This window comes from Monopterus albus, unplaced genomic scaffold (genome assembly GCF_001952655.1).
Source record: "Monopterus albus unplaced genomic scaffold, M_albus_1.0 scaffold81.1, whole genome shotgun sequence".
Taxonomy (NCBI): domain Eukaryota; kingdom Metazoa; phylum Chordata; class Actinopteri; order Synbranchiformes; family Synbranchidae; genus Monopterus; species Monopterus albus.
Genome location: NW_018127961.1, coordinates 1,098,980 through 1,108,748, shown reverse-complemented (window position 1 = coordinate 1,108,748; position 9,769 = coordinate 1,098,980). Strand labels below are relative to the sequence as shown.

The 9,769-nt window shown below is 40.6% G+C and overlaps 1 long non-coding RNA gene across 1 annotated transcript; it reads right to left on the bottom strand.

Annotated features, from left to right (window-relative positions):
- Positions 1-913: 913 nt before the first annotated feature.
- LOC109963843 (uncharacterized) lies at positions 914-5,175 on the bottom strand. Its single transcript, XR_002275448.1, has 3 exons — positions 5,062-5,175; positions 3,681-3,781; positions 914-1,110 (listed from the first exon to the last, which is right to left on the bottom strand). It is a non-coding gene; the product is annotated as an uncharacterized LOC109963843 (long non-coding RNA).
- Between the last annotated feature and the right edge of the window lie 4,594 nt (positions 5,176-9,769).

The following is a 9,769-nucleotide window of genomic DNA, read 5'->3' as shown; positions in this document are numbered from 1 at the left end:
TGGAGAATCCCCTCTGACCAAAGCCCAATTAAATCCTGCGCACACACACACACACACAAACACGCGTCTCCTCATAGAGTGACCTGCTTCCATATGAATATGGATGTGCAGGGGGAATGCAAATAAACCTTGGCTGGCTCCAGACAGACAGACAGACAGACAGACAAGCAGACAGACAGTCAGCAGCACAACAAAGAGGTGGTAGGAAATGAGAACAAAGGACCAGCCTGGGTTAAAGCAGCACAGATGCCTTTACTTCCAGCCTCCTCACAGCCAGAACCAGGGCGCACACTCCTGGATATCCTCCACAGTGAATTGCTTGATGTTAAAATAATAAGAGTGCAATTGATTGTCAGTGCTGGTGCTTTCGATAGGGTATAGCGTCTTTTTAGTCTGCATGTTTTTATGTGTTCATCCACAACAACAAAAAAATCATCCGAGCAATAAATGCACAACTCACTTAGTCAACCACCCCACCCCCACAAGGTGCCTCTGGATGTCTCCTCATTTAGAGAGATATAGGCAGAGATGGCACTGACGATGAATGTGATGGTAAATGAATCATTTTAATATGTTTTGTAAATGTCTAATGCACTCAGAAGACAGACCTGCTAGTCAGTCAGCAGTGTATAGACCAATAAATATTAGATGAAGCAGGGGGGAAGGCTGCCCAGAGGACGCTTGTGAGCCCAGCTCGCAAACAATGAAAATAGCTGTGGGAGTGCAGGGACCATTAGGGAGCATTCATATCGCTTTAAAATATCCCAAAATTCACCATCATAGCTGATTATTCAAATATAAATTGCTTTATTAATAAAGGAAATATAGTAAGAACTACATAAGAAATGCACAAGAGGATGCAACAGATTTTCTACAGTGCTTAAGGAGAATAAGCAATAAAACGGATGGCTTCATAGATAGTGACATTTAATGCAGGAGAAGTGCCAAGCCAGACGTGGTGTACAGGGGTCTGCTTGTAAATAATTAATCTTTGCTCTTCATGTCTTCTTGTCAGTACAGACGAGGGGCTTGTATCCTGGCAACGCGCCATGGTTCCCACATGCTGCAGGGAGAGAGAGGCCCTCAGGGGGGAGACAATCTTCAACCTGCCTGCAGCAACCACACACACACACACACACACACACACACACACACACACACACACAAACATGCAGGCATGCATGTATATACTAGAAATGATATTAACTACATGTTTGTACATGTACATACTAAATCCACACACATTGGTGCACATACTTCTACACACATGCAAAATAATTTATGCTTAATTGCATGCATACACACACACCAGCAAACCAGTATTAGGACAGATATACTGTACCTCTACACACAAAGTCATATGCAAGGATTTATGCATGCATACTATATACATAGTAGCCACTGAGTAGACAGACAAAGGCTTTCATTGCACTCACGTGCACACATATGCACACAGCCTCTTTCATGCTCTCTCACACAATTCATATCAATTAGACTAAATCAAAAGAAAAACCTCCCTCTCTAAAGGTAGGGTTGGCGATTCTTTTCAGAAGCATTTTTGTGCCACATCATAAAATTTTCTTTTCATTCCCATGGCAATGAATGCCCAGACAACATAAAGAAAAGATTCGGTCATCTGTGGCAGTAGCAGGGCTGAAAAAAGCCTGAGCAATAATTTTACTCGTTCCAAGCAAAACCATTGGATGGCCTACCTGCTTGTCAACCTAACTTGCTACTTGTGTGTACTCCGCTTGTGCATTGAGTGCAGTTGAATCAATAGCTCTCAAAAATAGCCAAAACTTGAACTTTATCACCTCCTTGAAGGAGGATTTATTGTAGGACTGATGGTTTAGGTGGACTTCACTAGCTGGGACCTGCCCTCACTAGTAGTGGCGAAGAATGGTGACTGTTTGTATATACTGTATGCTTATGCACTTTGTTTTTGGGCAAAGGTCTACACTGTTCTCAAACACTGGCAGACCTCCCCACAGGGATAGAAGGAATTTAGAGTAAAAGAAAAAATTGGGGGGCAGAATGGGTGGGTAACAAAAATATGGAAGTGGGTGAATAGAGCTTCAGAAGGGTTTAAATAGTAAGGGAACAGAAGGGTTAACCCTCCTGTTATGTTGCGGGTCAAATTGACCCACAAACATAACTGCTGAGCAGGCATGAACATAAATGAACATAAATGAACATAACAGGAGGGTTCCCTCCTGTTATGTTCATATCTCAGGTGATGCCTGCTCAGCAGTTATGTTCGTAGGTCAATTTGACCCGCAACATAACAGGAGGGTTTTAACTATATAATTTTACCATTGTTCGTAATAAGAACAACGTAACATTTATTCACCAGGTGCTGTCATGTAATGACAGGTGTTGTCATATATAAATAAAGTTGAGAAGATGCTGGCACAAACGACATTTTGACTGACTTTTTTACAGGAGGACTGTCTTTGCGGGGTAGGGCTTCTTTTTCACCTGTCACTATATCTAATGCAATTTTTGTCGGACAATATTAGAGCAAAAGCCTGACAAAGACATGTTTTTTTGCTAAAACTTTAGCAGCACATACAGGTTCCCAGCTTACATGACAGCACCTGGTGAATAAATGTTACGTGAAACTAAAATTGCTTTTTGGATATGGGTTAAAGATTCACTCATTCACTATGATTAAGGTGTGCAGTTTGTGCATGCCGTGGTTCATACAAACAGAGTTCTGGTCTCAGCAATACTCAGTGACTGCTAATTATTGGTGATTACTTTTGCCTTCAAAGTGAATAATCACCACCCAGGCCAGAGATTTGTACATTAATGCCATAATGAGCCTGGAAATTGGGCACATTAGCACATATCTGCTAAAAGCATGTGATACCCATTTTTCATTCCATTTGCCAGAAGTGCATTTGCCTGAATGTAGTACTATTGGTTCAGCAATTTCCCTCCCCAGAAACTTCAGAGTAATTTCAAGGAGATTTTCTGACAAGTCATGTTACATTTTCTTATAGTCTCTTCAGTCCCCTCCTTAACTGCAGCACTGCTAAAATGTTTCACGCTTGATGCTTTTTCTTCCAACCAACACCCCCTCCCCCAACCATCAGAACTAAATGCCTAACCATAGCCCTTACCCTAAGTTGAACCTAAACCTAACTCTAATCTGAACCTTAGCATCAAGTCTTAAACCTCAAAATGGTGTTTCCCTAAGTGAGGACTGGCCAAAATGTCTTCACTTTCCAAAAATGCCCCCACTCTGTAGCAAAAAACAAACAAACAAAAAACCTTTTTTAGGTCCTGCGTATGTAGCAAATACAAGAACACACACACACACACAGGGGTGAAATTTAATTGTATGCACAAAGAGTCAAACCTTGGGTGGCAAAATCTAGAAAAATTGTTTGTGCAGATTGACTGCAAAGACATATTTAGATAATGAAATTATATGAATGTGTTAGCCTATTTCTAATTTCAAATTATTTATTAGCATAAAATCTTCAACAAACAATGCTGCTAAAGCACCATGCTAAAGAAACCATTTTTAATTTATTAATATTTAAATATTTGGACAATATACAATATAAACATTAAGACTGATATGCATTGATTTTATATGTACAATATATCACATGCATGTGTGTATGTATGTCTCACTCAACAGTTAAGTGTGTGTGTGGGTGTGTATGTACCTTTGGGCTGGTGGTTGGTGTAGTGTTGATGAAGGCCTTCCCTCTCTGGTGGGTCAAGCTAATTATTATTCTAATGGCCTCTCAGTCAGATGCAAATAGCTCTAATGGCAAAGGTAGAGCAGCGGGTGGGAGGGGAGATGGGAGAAGTTAAGGGAGGAGAGAGAGGGAGAGATGGAAGTGCACAAAATTTGATTTGCATTCATGTGTGGGTGGGTGGGGGAGTCTGTTTGCAGTTCCTCAGGGTCTACTTGAGTGGTTTTATTTCATGTCAGTCTAAACTCTTCAGTCATATCTAACTTACTGTAAATACACAAAAAATACACATGGTAATAAAGTCACTTTTCCTTTGGAATTAGTGCTTGGCAAATGACTGAATGCTGAATATCTTGTGCCTTTTTCTTATACATCTTAATGAAGTTTAACAGATTTTTCTAAATAAAATGTTAAGGATTTTCTATATAATCCAAGCTTCTGAGCTGCATATGAATGTAACTAGGTACACATCCTCTAGAAGGTACTTGTGCTTTATTTGAACAATCCCATTTAAAGCTAGTTTCTAGACTTTTGGATGAACATGAAAAATGTCAGACTCTGTACATGCATCAGTCTGCCCAGTGTAGCTTCAACATGCAAATCAATAACCAGAATATAGTTTTAAGTAGAGGGGGATTTTAAATGTAAGAATGTAGTATTTACCAATTAATTTTTAAAGAGTTTTAAATAAAAGTCAGTCAAGGCAAAAATCACACAATATGTAAAAGAGGTGCCTTCTTGGAGAATGTTCATTCTCTGATTCAATGGTATATGTACAGTAGTTTGTTCTCAATACCACATAATCACCTCTGTTCAACTACAACATTAAAATACTAGAAGGAATGAGTAGTTTTCAGCTCCGCTCAGCGCGACCTCCCTCTCTTCTGCCTTTTTCTCTCCTGCTCGCTCTTCTTGCAGGATCAGCGCCTCAGCTGTGGCGCATTTTGTAATTAGTGACTTGTGGGTTATCGCGCACAGCTGAGGCACATTACTGTAATCATCCTCCTACCTTATTTATACCTCTGGTGGACGCTCCGTCATTGCCGGAGCGTTAACGTGCATACCCCTGCCTAACGTGCATACCCCTGCCTAACGTGCATACCCCGTAACAGCCCTACAGTTGTGGTATGTATTTGTACGTCATTTTGTTTTCCACACTGAGAGTTCCTGTGCTGTGAATCGCATTTTGTACATTAGTTATATGTTTAGTGTTATGTCTATGCTGACAGTTCCTGTGCTGTGGATCTCTGAGTTTGTTTTTTTCTATGTGGTTAGCTAGACGTTCTTTTTGTTATTCCACGTTGACAGTTCTTGTGCTGTGGATTTCCTTTTTTGTTCGCCTACCCACCTGGTTAGCTTGCTTCTTCACCTGTCCGTCCTGTTCCTCCGACTCCTGTTTTTTTTTGCTGTTAGCCTGTCTTTTCGCCTGGTCATCCCAGTTTCCTCCACCATCTCTGCCCTACTTTGTTTATATATGTACATTGCCCTTGTTATGTTGTTACTTTGTTTTTGTCCCATCAAACCTCCTTTTTTTTTAACTAGCACCTGGATCAGCAATCTTGAGTCCTATCTCAGTTCTCCCTCAGCCTCCTGGTGAGGGGGACTAAACCATAACAGTAATAATAATCCATTAATACCATATATTATTATTATGTTGAATACTGCCACCATCATATTATTACTGTTCTATTTTTAATTCTATGAAAACACTTGATTGTAAAAAGCTGTTTTGAGAAAAGATCAAGTAAGGTATTTAACTGCAAACTAAAATAATACTTCTGTCATAAATGCACTCATAGATGGGGCTCATGTAGCATAATTATTAATTCCACCATTCCTTGTTAAAGACTGTATGCAACACAATGCCTGACATCAAACAGCAGTGCTGTAATTGTTGGTAGGTGGAGGTTACTGTAGTGAAACAGCCATACCAAGCTATTAAAGAGAGAAGCTTCCACTTTAGCAGAACAAACCAAAGGTGCCCAGTGACAAAAAGATGGGAGATTGTGTGCTGTATAGTTTACATGCATTATAATCCCCTCATCTTCCCTGAGATTTGTGGACCTCTCAGTGGATGACACATTATTGTAGCCTTCTGGGTGCCAGTACACTGTCGGTATCAGACATGAAAGGAGATCAGTGCTGATGAATGTGATGCTTGGTCATCATTAAAACAACATGACAGAGAGAGATGAAGCTCTGCAACACAACAGCCAAACAACCAAAACACATGTTCTAGGACCAGGGTTCAAATGTAGAATTATTTCAACAAAACAACCGAGTCAGCATCTTTAAATGATATGCTTTCAAGGCTGTTGGAAGAAAAGGACTACAGTACTTTATTTTGGCTGCATGTACAAGGCTGGATTGCCACCAGGATTATGGCATCAGACACTCGTAGCACAAAAGCTGGTTTGCAAATTGTCAAGTGGAATAAAAAGAGCTGTAAGGCACTCCAGAATCCGTTAGACAGCTTTTTTTTTTTTTTTTTGAAAATTTTGAAGGAAATTGCATTTCTGACCAGCAGAGAATGAAAGCCAATTTAATGGAATTTTGGAGTGTCTTTTATTCAGAAATTCTTATTTTTCATTAGAGTCAGTGGAAGCATGAGAGTCTGTCAAATGCATTTTGATTATTTCAACAAGTTGCATTTTCTACAGGAATTCAAATCAGAATCAGAATCTGCTTTACTGGCCAGGTGTGTCAGACGCACGGGAAATTTAACTACATCGGTACATCAGCTCTCAATGTGCATGTACATATCCTCATGCAAGGGGCAAGTAAACAGTAAACCAGCGTAAGGCTGTGTAATATAACAAAATAAACAGTATTAACTTGATCACTTAATTTAAAAGGTGCATGTTCAAAACAGATGGGGAGTGTGGGAAAGAGGTGAAGAGGCGAGTGCAGATTGGAATGGGTGGAGAAACGTGCCAGGAGCGTTGTGTGACAGAAGAGTGTCAGCAAGAATCAAAGGAAAGGTGTACAAGACAGTAGTGAGACCAGCTATGCTGTATGGGTTATAGACTGTAGCAGTGAGGAAAAGACAAGAGGCAGAGATGGAGGTAGTAGAGATGAGGATGTTGAGGTTCTCTTTAGGAGTGACCAGGATGGACAGGATTCGGAACCAGCACATCAGAGGGACAGCTCAGGTCGGCTGTTTTGGGGACAAGGTCAGAGAGGCCAGATTAAGATGGTTTGGACACAAGCACACCCAGTGTACACCAAGAACAATCAGAACACATAATGTATTATATTATATTGTCAGAACATTAATTATTTCATTTCAGATACTTTATAAGGCAAGGAAGAAAAACAGACATGTAAAATGAAGTTAGATTTCAGCTTTATTTAAGTAATTTCACTTTGAATGGAAAGGTAGACAACATATAAATATTGATTATAAAAAAAGAGGGACCCCACCCACCTCCAGCATGGACTGTCAATGGGTACATCATCTCACGAGTTGAATAAAGTTGAAATGGCGTTTCTAGCCCAAGGTATGCCAGAGATATTAAGCTTCCAACTTTGCCCCATTCATTTCCAATGGGGAAATTTCAGTAAAAAAAGCTGACTATCATAAAAAGTATGAAAGTTATAAAAAAGTTGTATACAAGCACACATGTCCTTAAGGAGATAAACAGTTTGATACCTCAATGGCCCTTCAATGGCTTACGCATCCACACAATAAAGAAGAGGATAACAAGAGTGTGGATGCATCCACACTAATTATGTCAGTGAGTAGATGGATCAACTCTGCACCTGCATTTTGTTTTTTCATAAATTGTCTGCATAAAAACAAAATTAAACAAAAACAATAACATGATTTTCCTGACTTAATCAATGAGTGTATGCAAACTGCACACTGATCAAGCCTTGCTGTTTCTCTGAAGTATGTGCCCATATTGACCTCAGTGTAAAATGAGATTCCCAGTAGATTCCCAGTAACCATGGTGAGGTGAAGGCTGGGAGGTGGCATTCCTTTAGGAAGCAAGATGGGAGGCTCTTATTACAGAGAAACGATTGTTTATTCAAGTTTAGGCCCAATGCAGAATGAGGCAGAGCTTTTGAAAAGAGGAAGGAAGAGGAGAGATATAAGGAAGGCTGAAGAAAGATGCAAAATAAAAAGAAGAAAAGCGTTTCAGAGTAAGAGCAGTGGGGAAGAATGATTGTAATAGGGAGGAAAGCAAGAAGCTGAGGAAGCGTGTGAATATCAGAGCAGCCAGCTCTAGGTTACTCTCCTCTCACAGCTTGTACCTCAAGTAAAAAGCATATCTCCCTCTGCCAGCTCCTCACCACTGAACTCTCTGCAGCAGAATTCAAGTCCCCCGGGTGTGAAAGGTGTGTGCCCTGAAGTGACGTTTCCCAGAGAGTCGGCCAAACATTCCTCCCTGCTTTGTGAGTTACAATGAGCACAATATCATCAGCAATGTTACGACACTCAACCGACCAGAGGAAGAGGAGAAGTGATGGCTTGTTTTCTGAGTGCCAGTTATGTGGCCAGCTATAAAGCTGCTGTTTTGTCTATCTCCCTGTGCTCCCTTACTTCGCTTTCTCTTTTTCCTCAGGCCGCACTGCCTCACATCTGAGAAACATTAAATGGTTTGAAATACAACACTTTCCACTTTGTCATGTGCTTGGCAGTGGTACCCACGCATTGTGTAGGAGCTTAATTTCCATCCACTCTCTTCTTAAGTGCAGCTCACTTCATGTGAAGAGGATGTTAAGGCTCGCTGAGAGTTGAAAGAATATCACTAAATGAGTGCTGACAAAAACCAGTGCTGCAACAACACAACCTGCTCTATAGAAAAAGACTTCAAACTCTTACCAACCCCAACCTTTTTAGTGCTTTGACTGCATTATCCAGCACACTCACACATATCCTTTCCCCCCCACTTCAGATCACACATCAAGCCAAAGCATATTTTCTCCTGTTCTGACTGGCTTTGAAATGTCACATCCATCCTATCAATGCACCTCACTATGCAGTGTATATGCACTGATGGCTCATTAATGTATTAAAGCTTGTTTTCTTGTTGCTTATCTTCTCTTTGTTTGTATGACCTCCTCAGATGACCCTCCCTGTTTGATTTTTATGTCTCACCTCATAAAAACAACTTGGCCTTTTGTGCAGAATCCAGTCTTTCTACCTACAGTGTGCTAATTTGTCTCTGGGTAACAGGGCTTTTAGAAGGCATGAGGCAGAGCGCTAGGCAATTTATTAGTCTAATTTAAAATGTCTGTCAGCAAAACACTATGGGAGGTGGTAACTGGCTCAATGATGACAGCGCTGTGAATGGAGGATGTCATGTTATAAAGTGGATACATACAGCCGCTGTTTATTATGCTAGGTTTAAGATGCTGACCTGTGGGAGAGAGCAGGAGGGGCTCATATACACAAACTGATCACTACAGATGGATTTGTTATCCTGCGCAAACTGACCACCAGAGCTAGCACCCACACATTCTCTCCATTTTGTGTATGTGTGTGCTCACCTCAGTGTCCTTCTGTGATGACTCAGGTTTTGGCAGGGATTTGTGCTGTCAGAAGGTATTTCTGGACAAATGGGTACATTTCTCTTTCGCTATTTGGCAGGCCTGCCTTTGATTTGATCTGGTTGTGTGAGGGACTGAACAGCAAGACACATAGACACAGGGTTTGAATTTCTAAAGAGGTGAGTTTTCAATTGCCCCCAAAAATAAGAAAATACAAAGCAAAGACAATTATCAACTAATGTGGGCCCAACAAAAGACAAATAAATTCAGAAAATGGAAAACAGAACTGAGTAATTAAACTAGGGCTGCACGATAAATCGTTTTGTGAGCGTGACTTAGATCCCTGTGCAATCCCACTTCTCATGTGATAATGATTCTGCTGTGTTTGGATTATCAGGGAGATGCCTTGCATCAAACCAAGCTCTCCCTTATCCTTGCTAAGCTGTGTTAAGCAGGAATGTGTTACATCATGTGACGATCTGTAGACAGGAAGAGAAGATGTATTCAAAAACGAATCCAACATGTTTGACATTGTCAAAGATATTCTGTCCCTTCCTGCA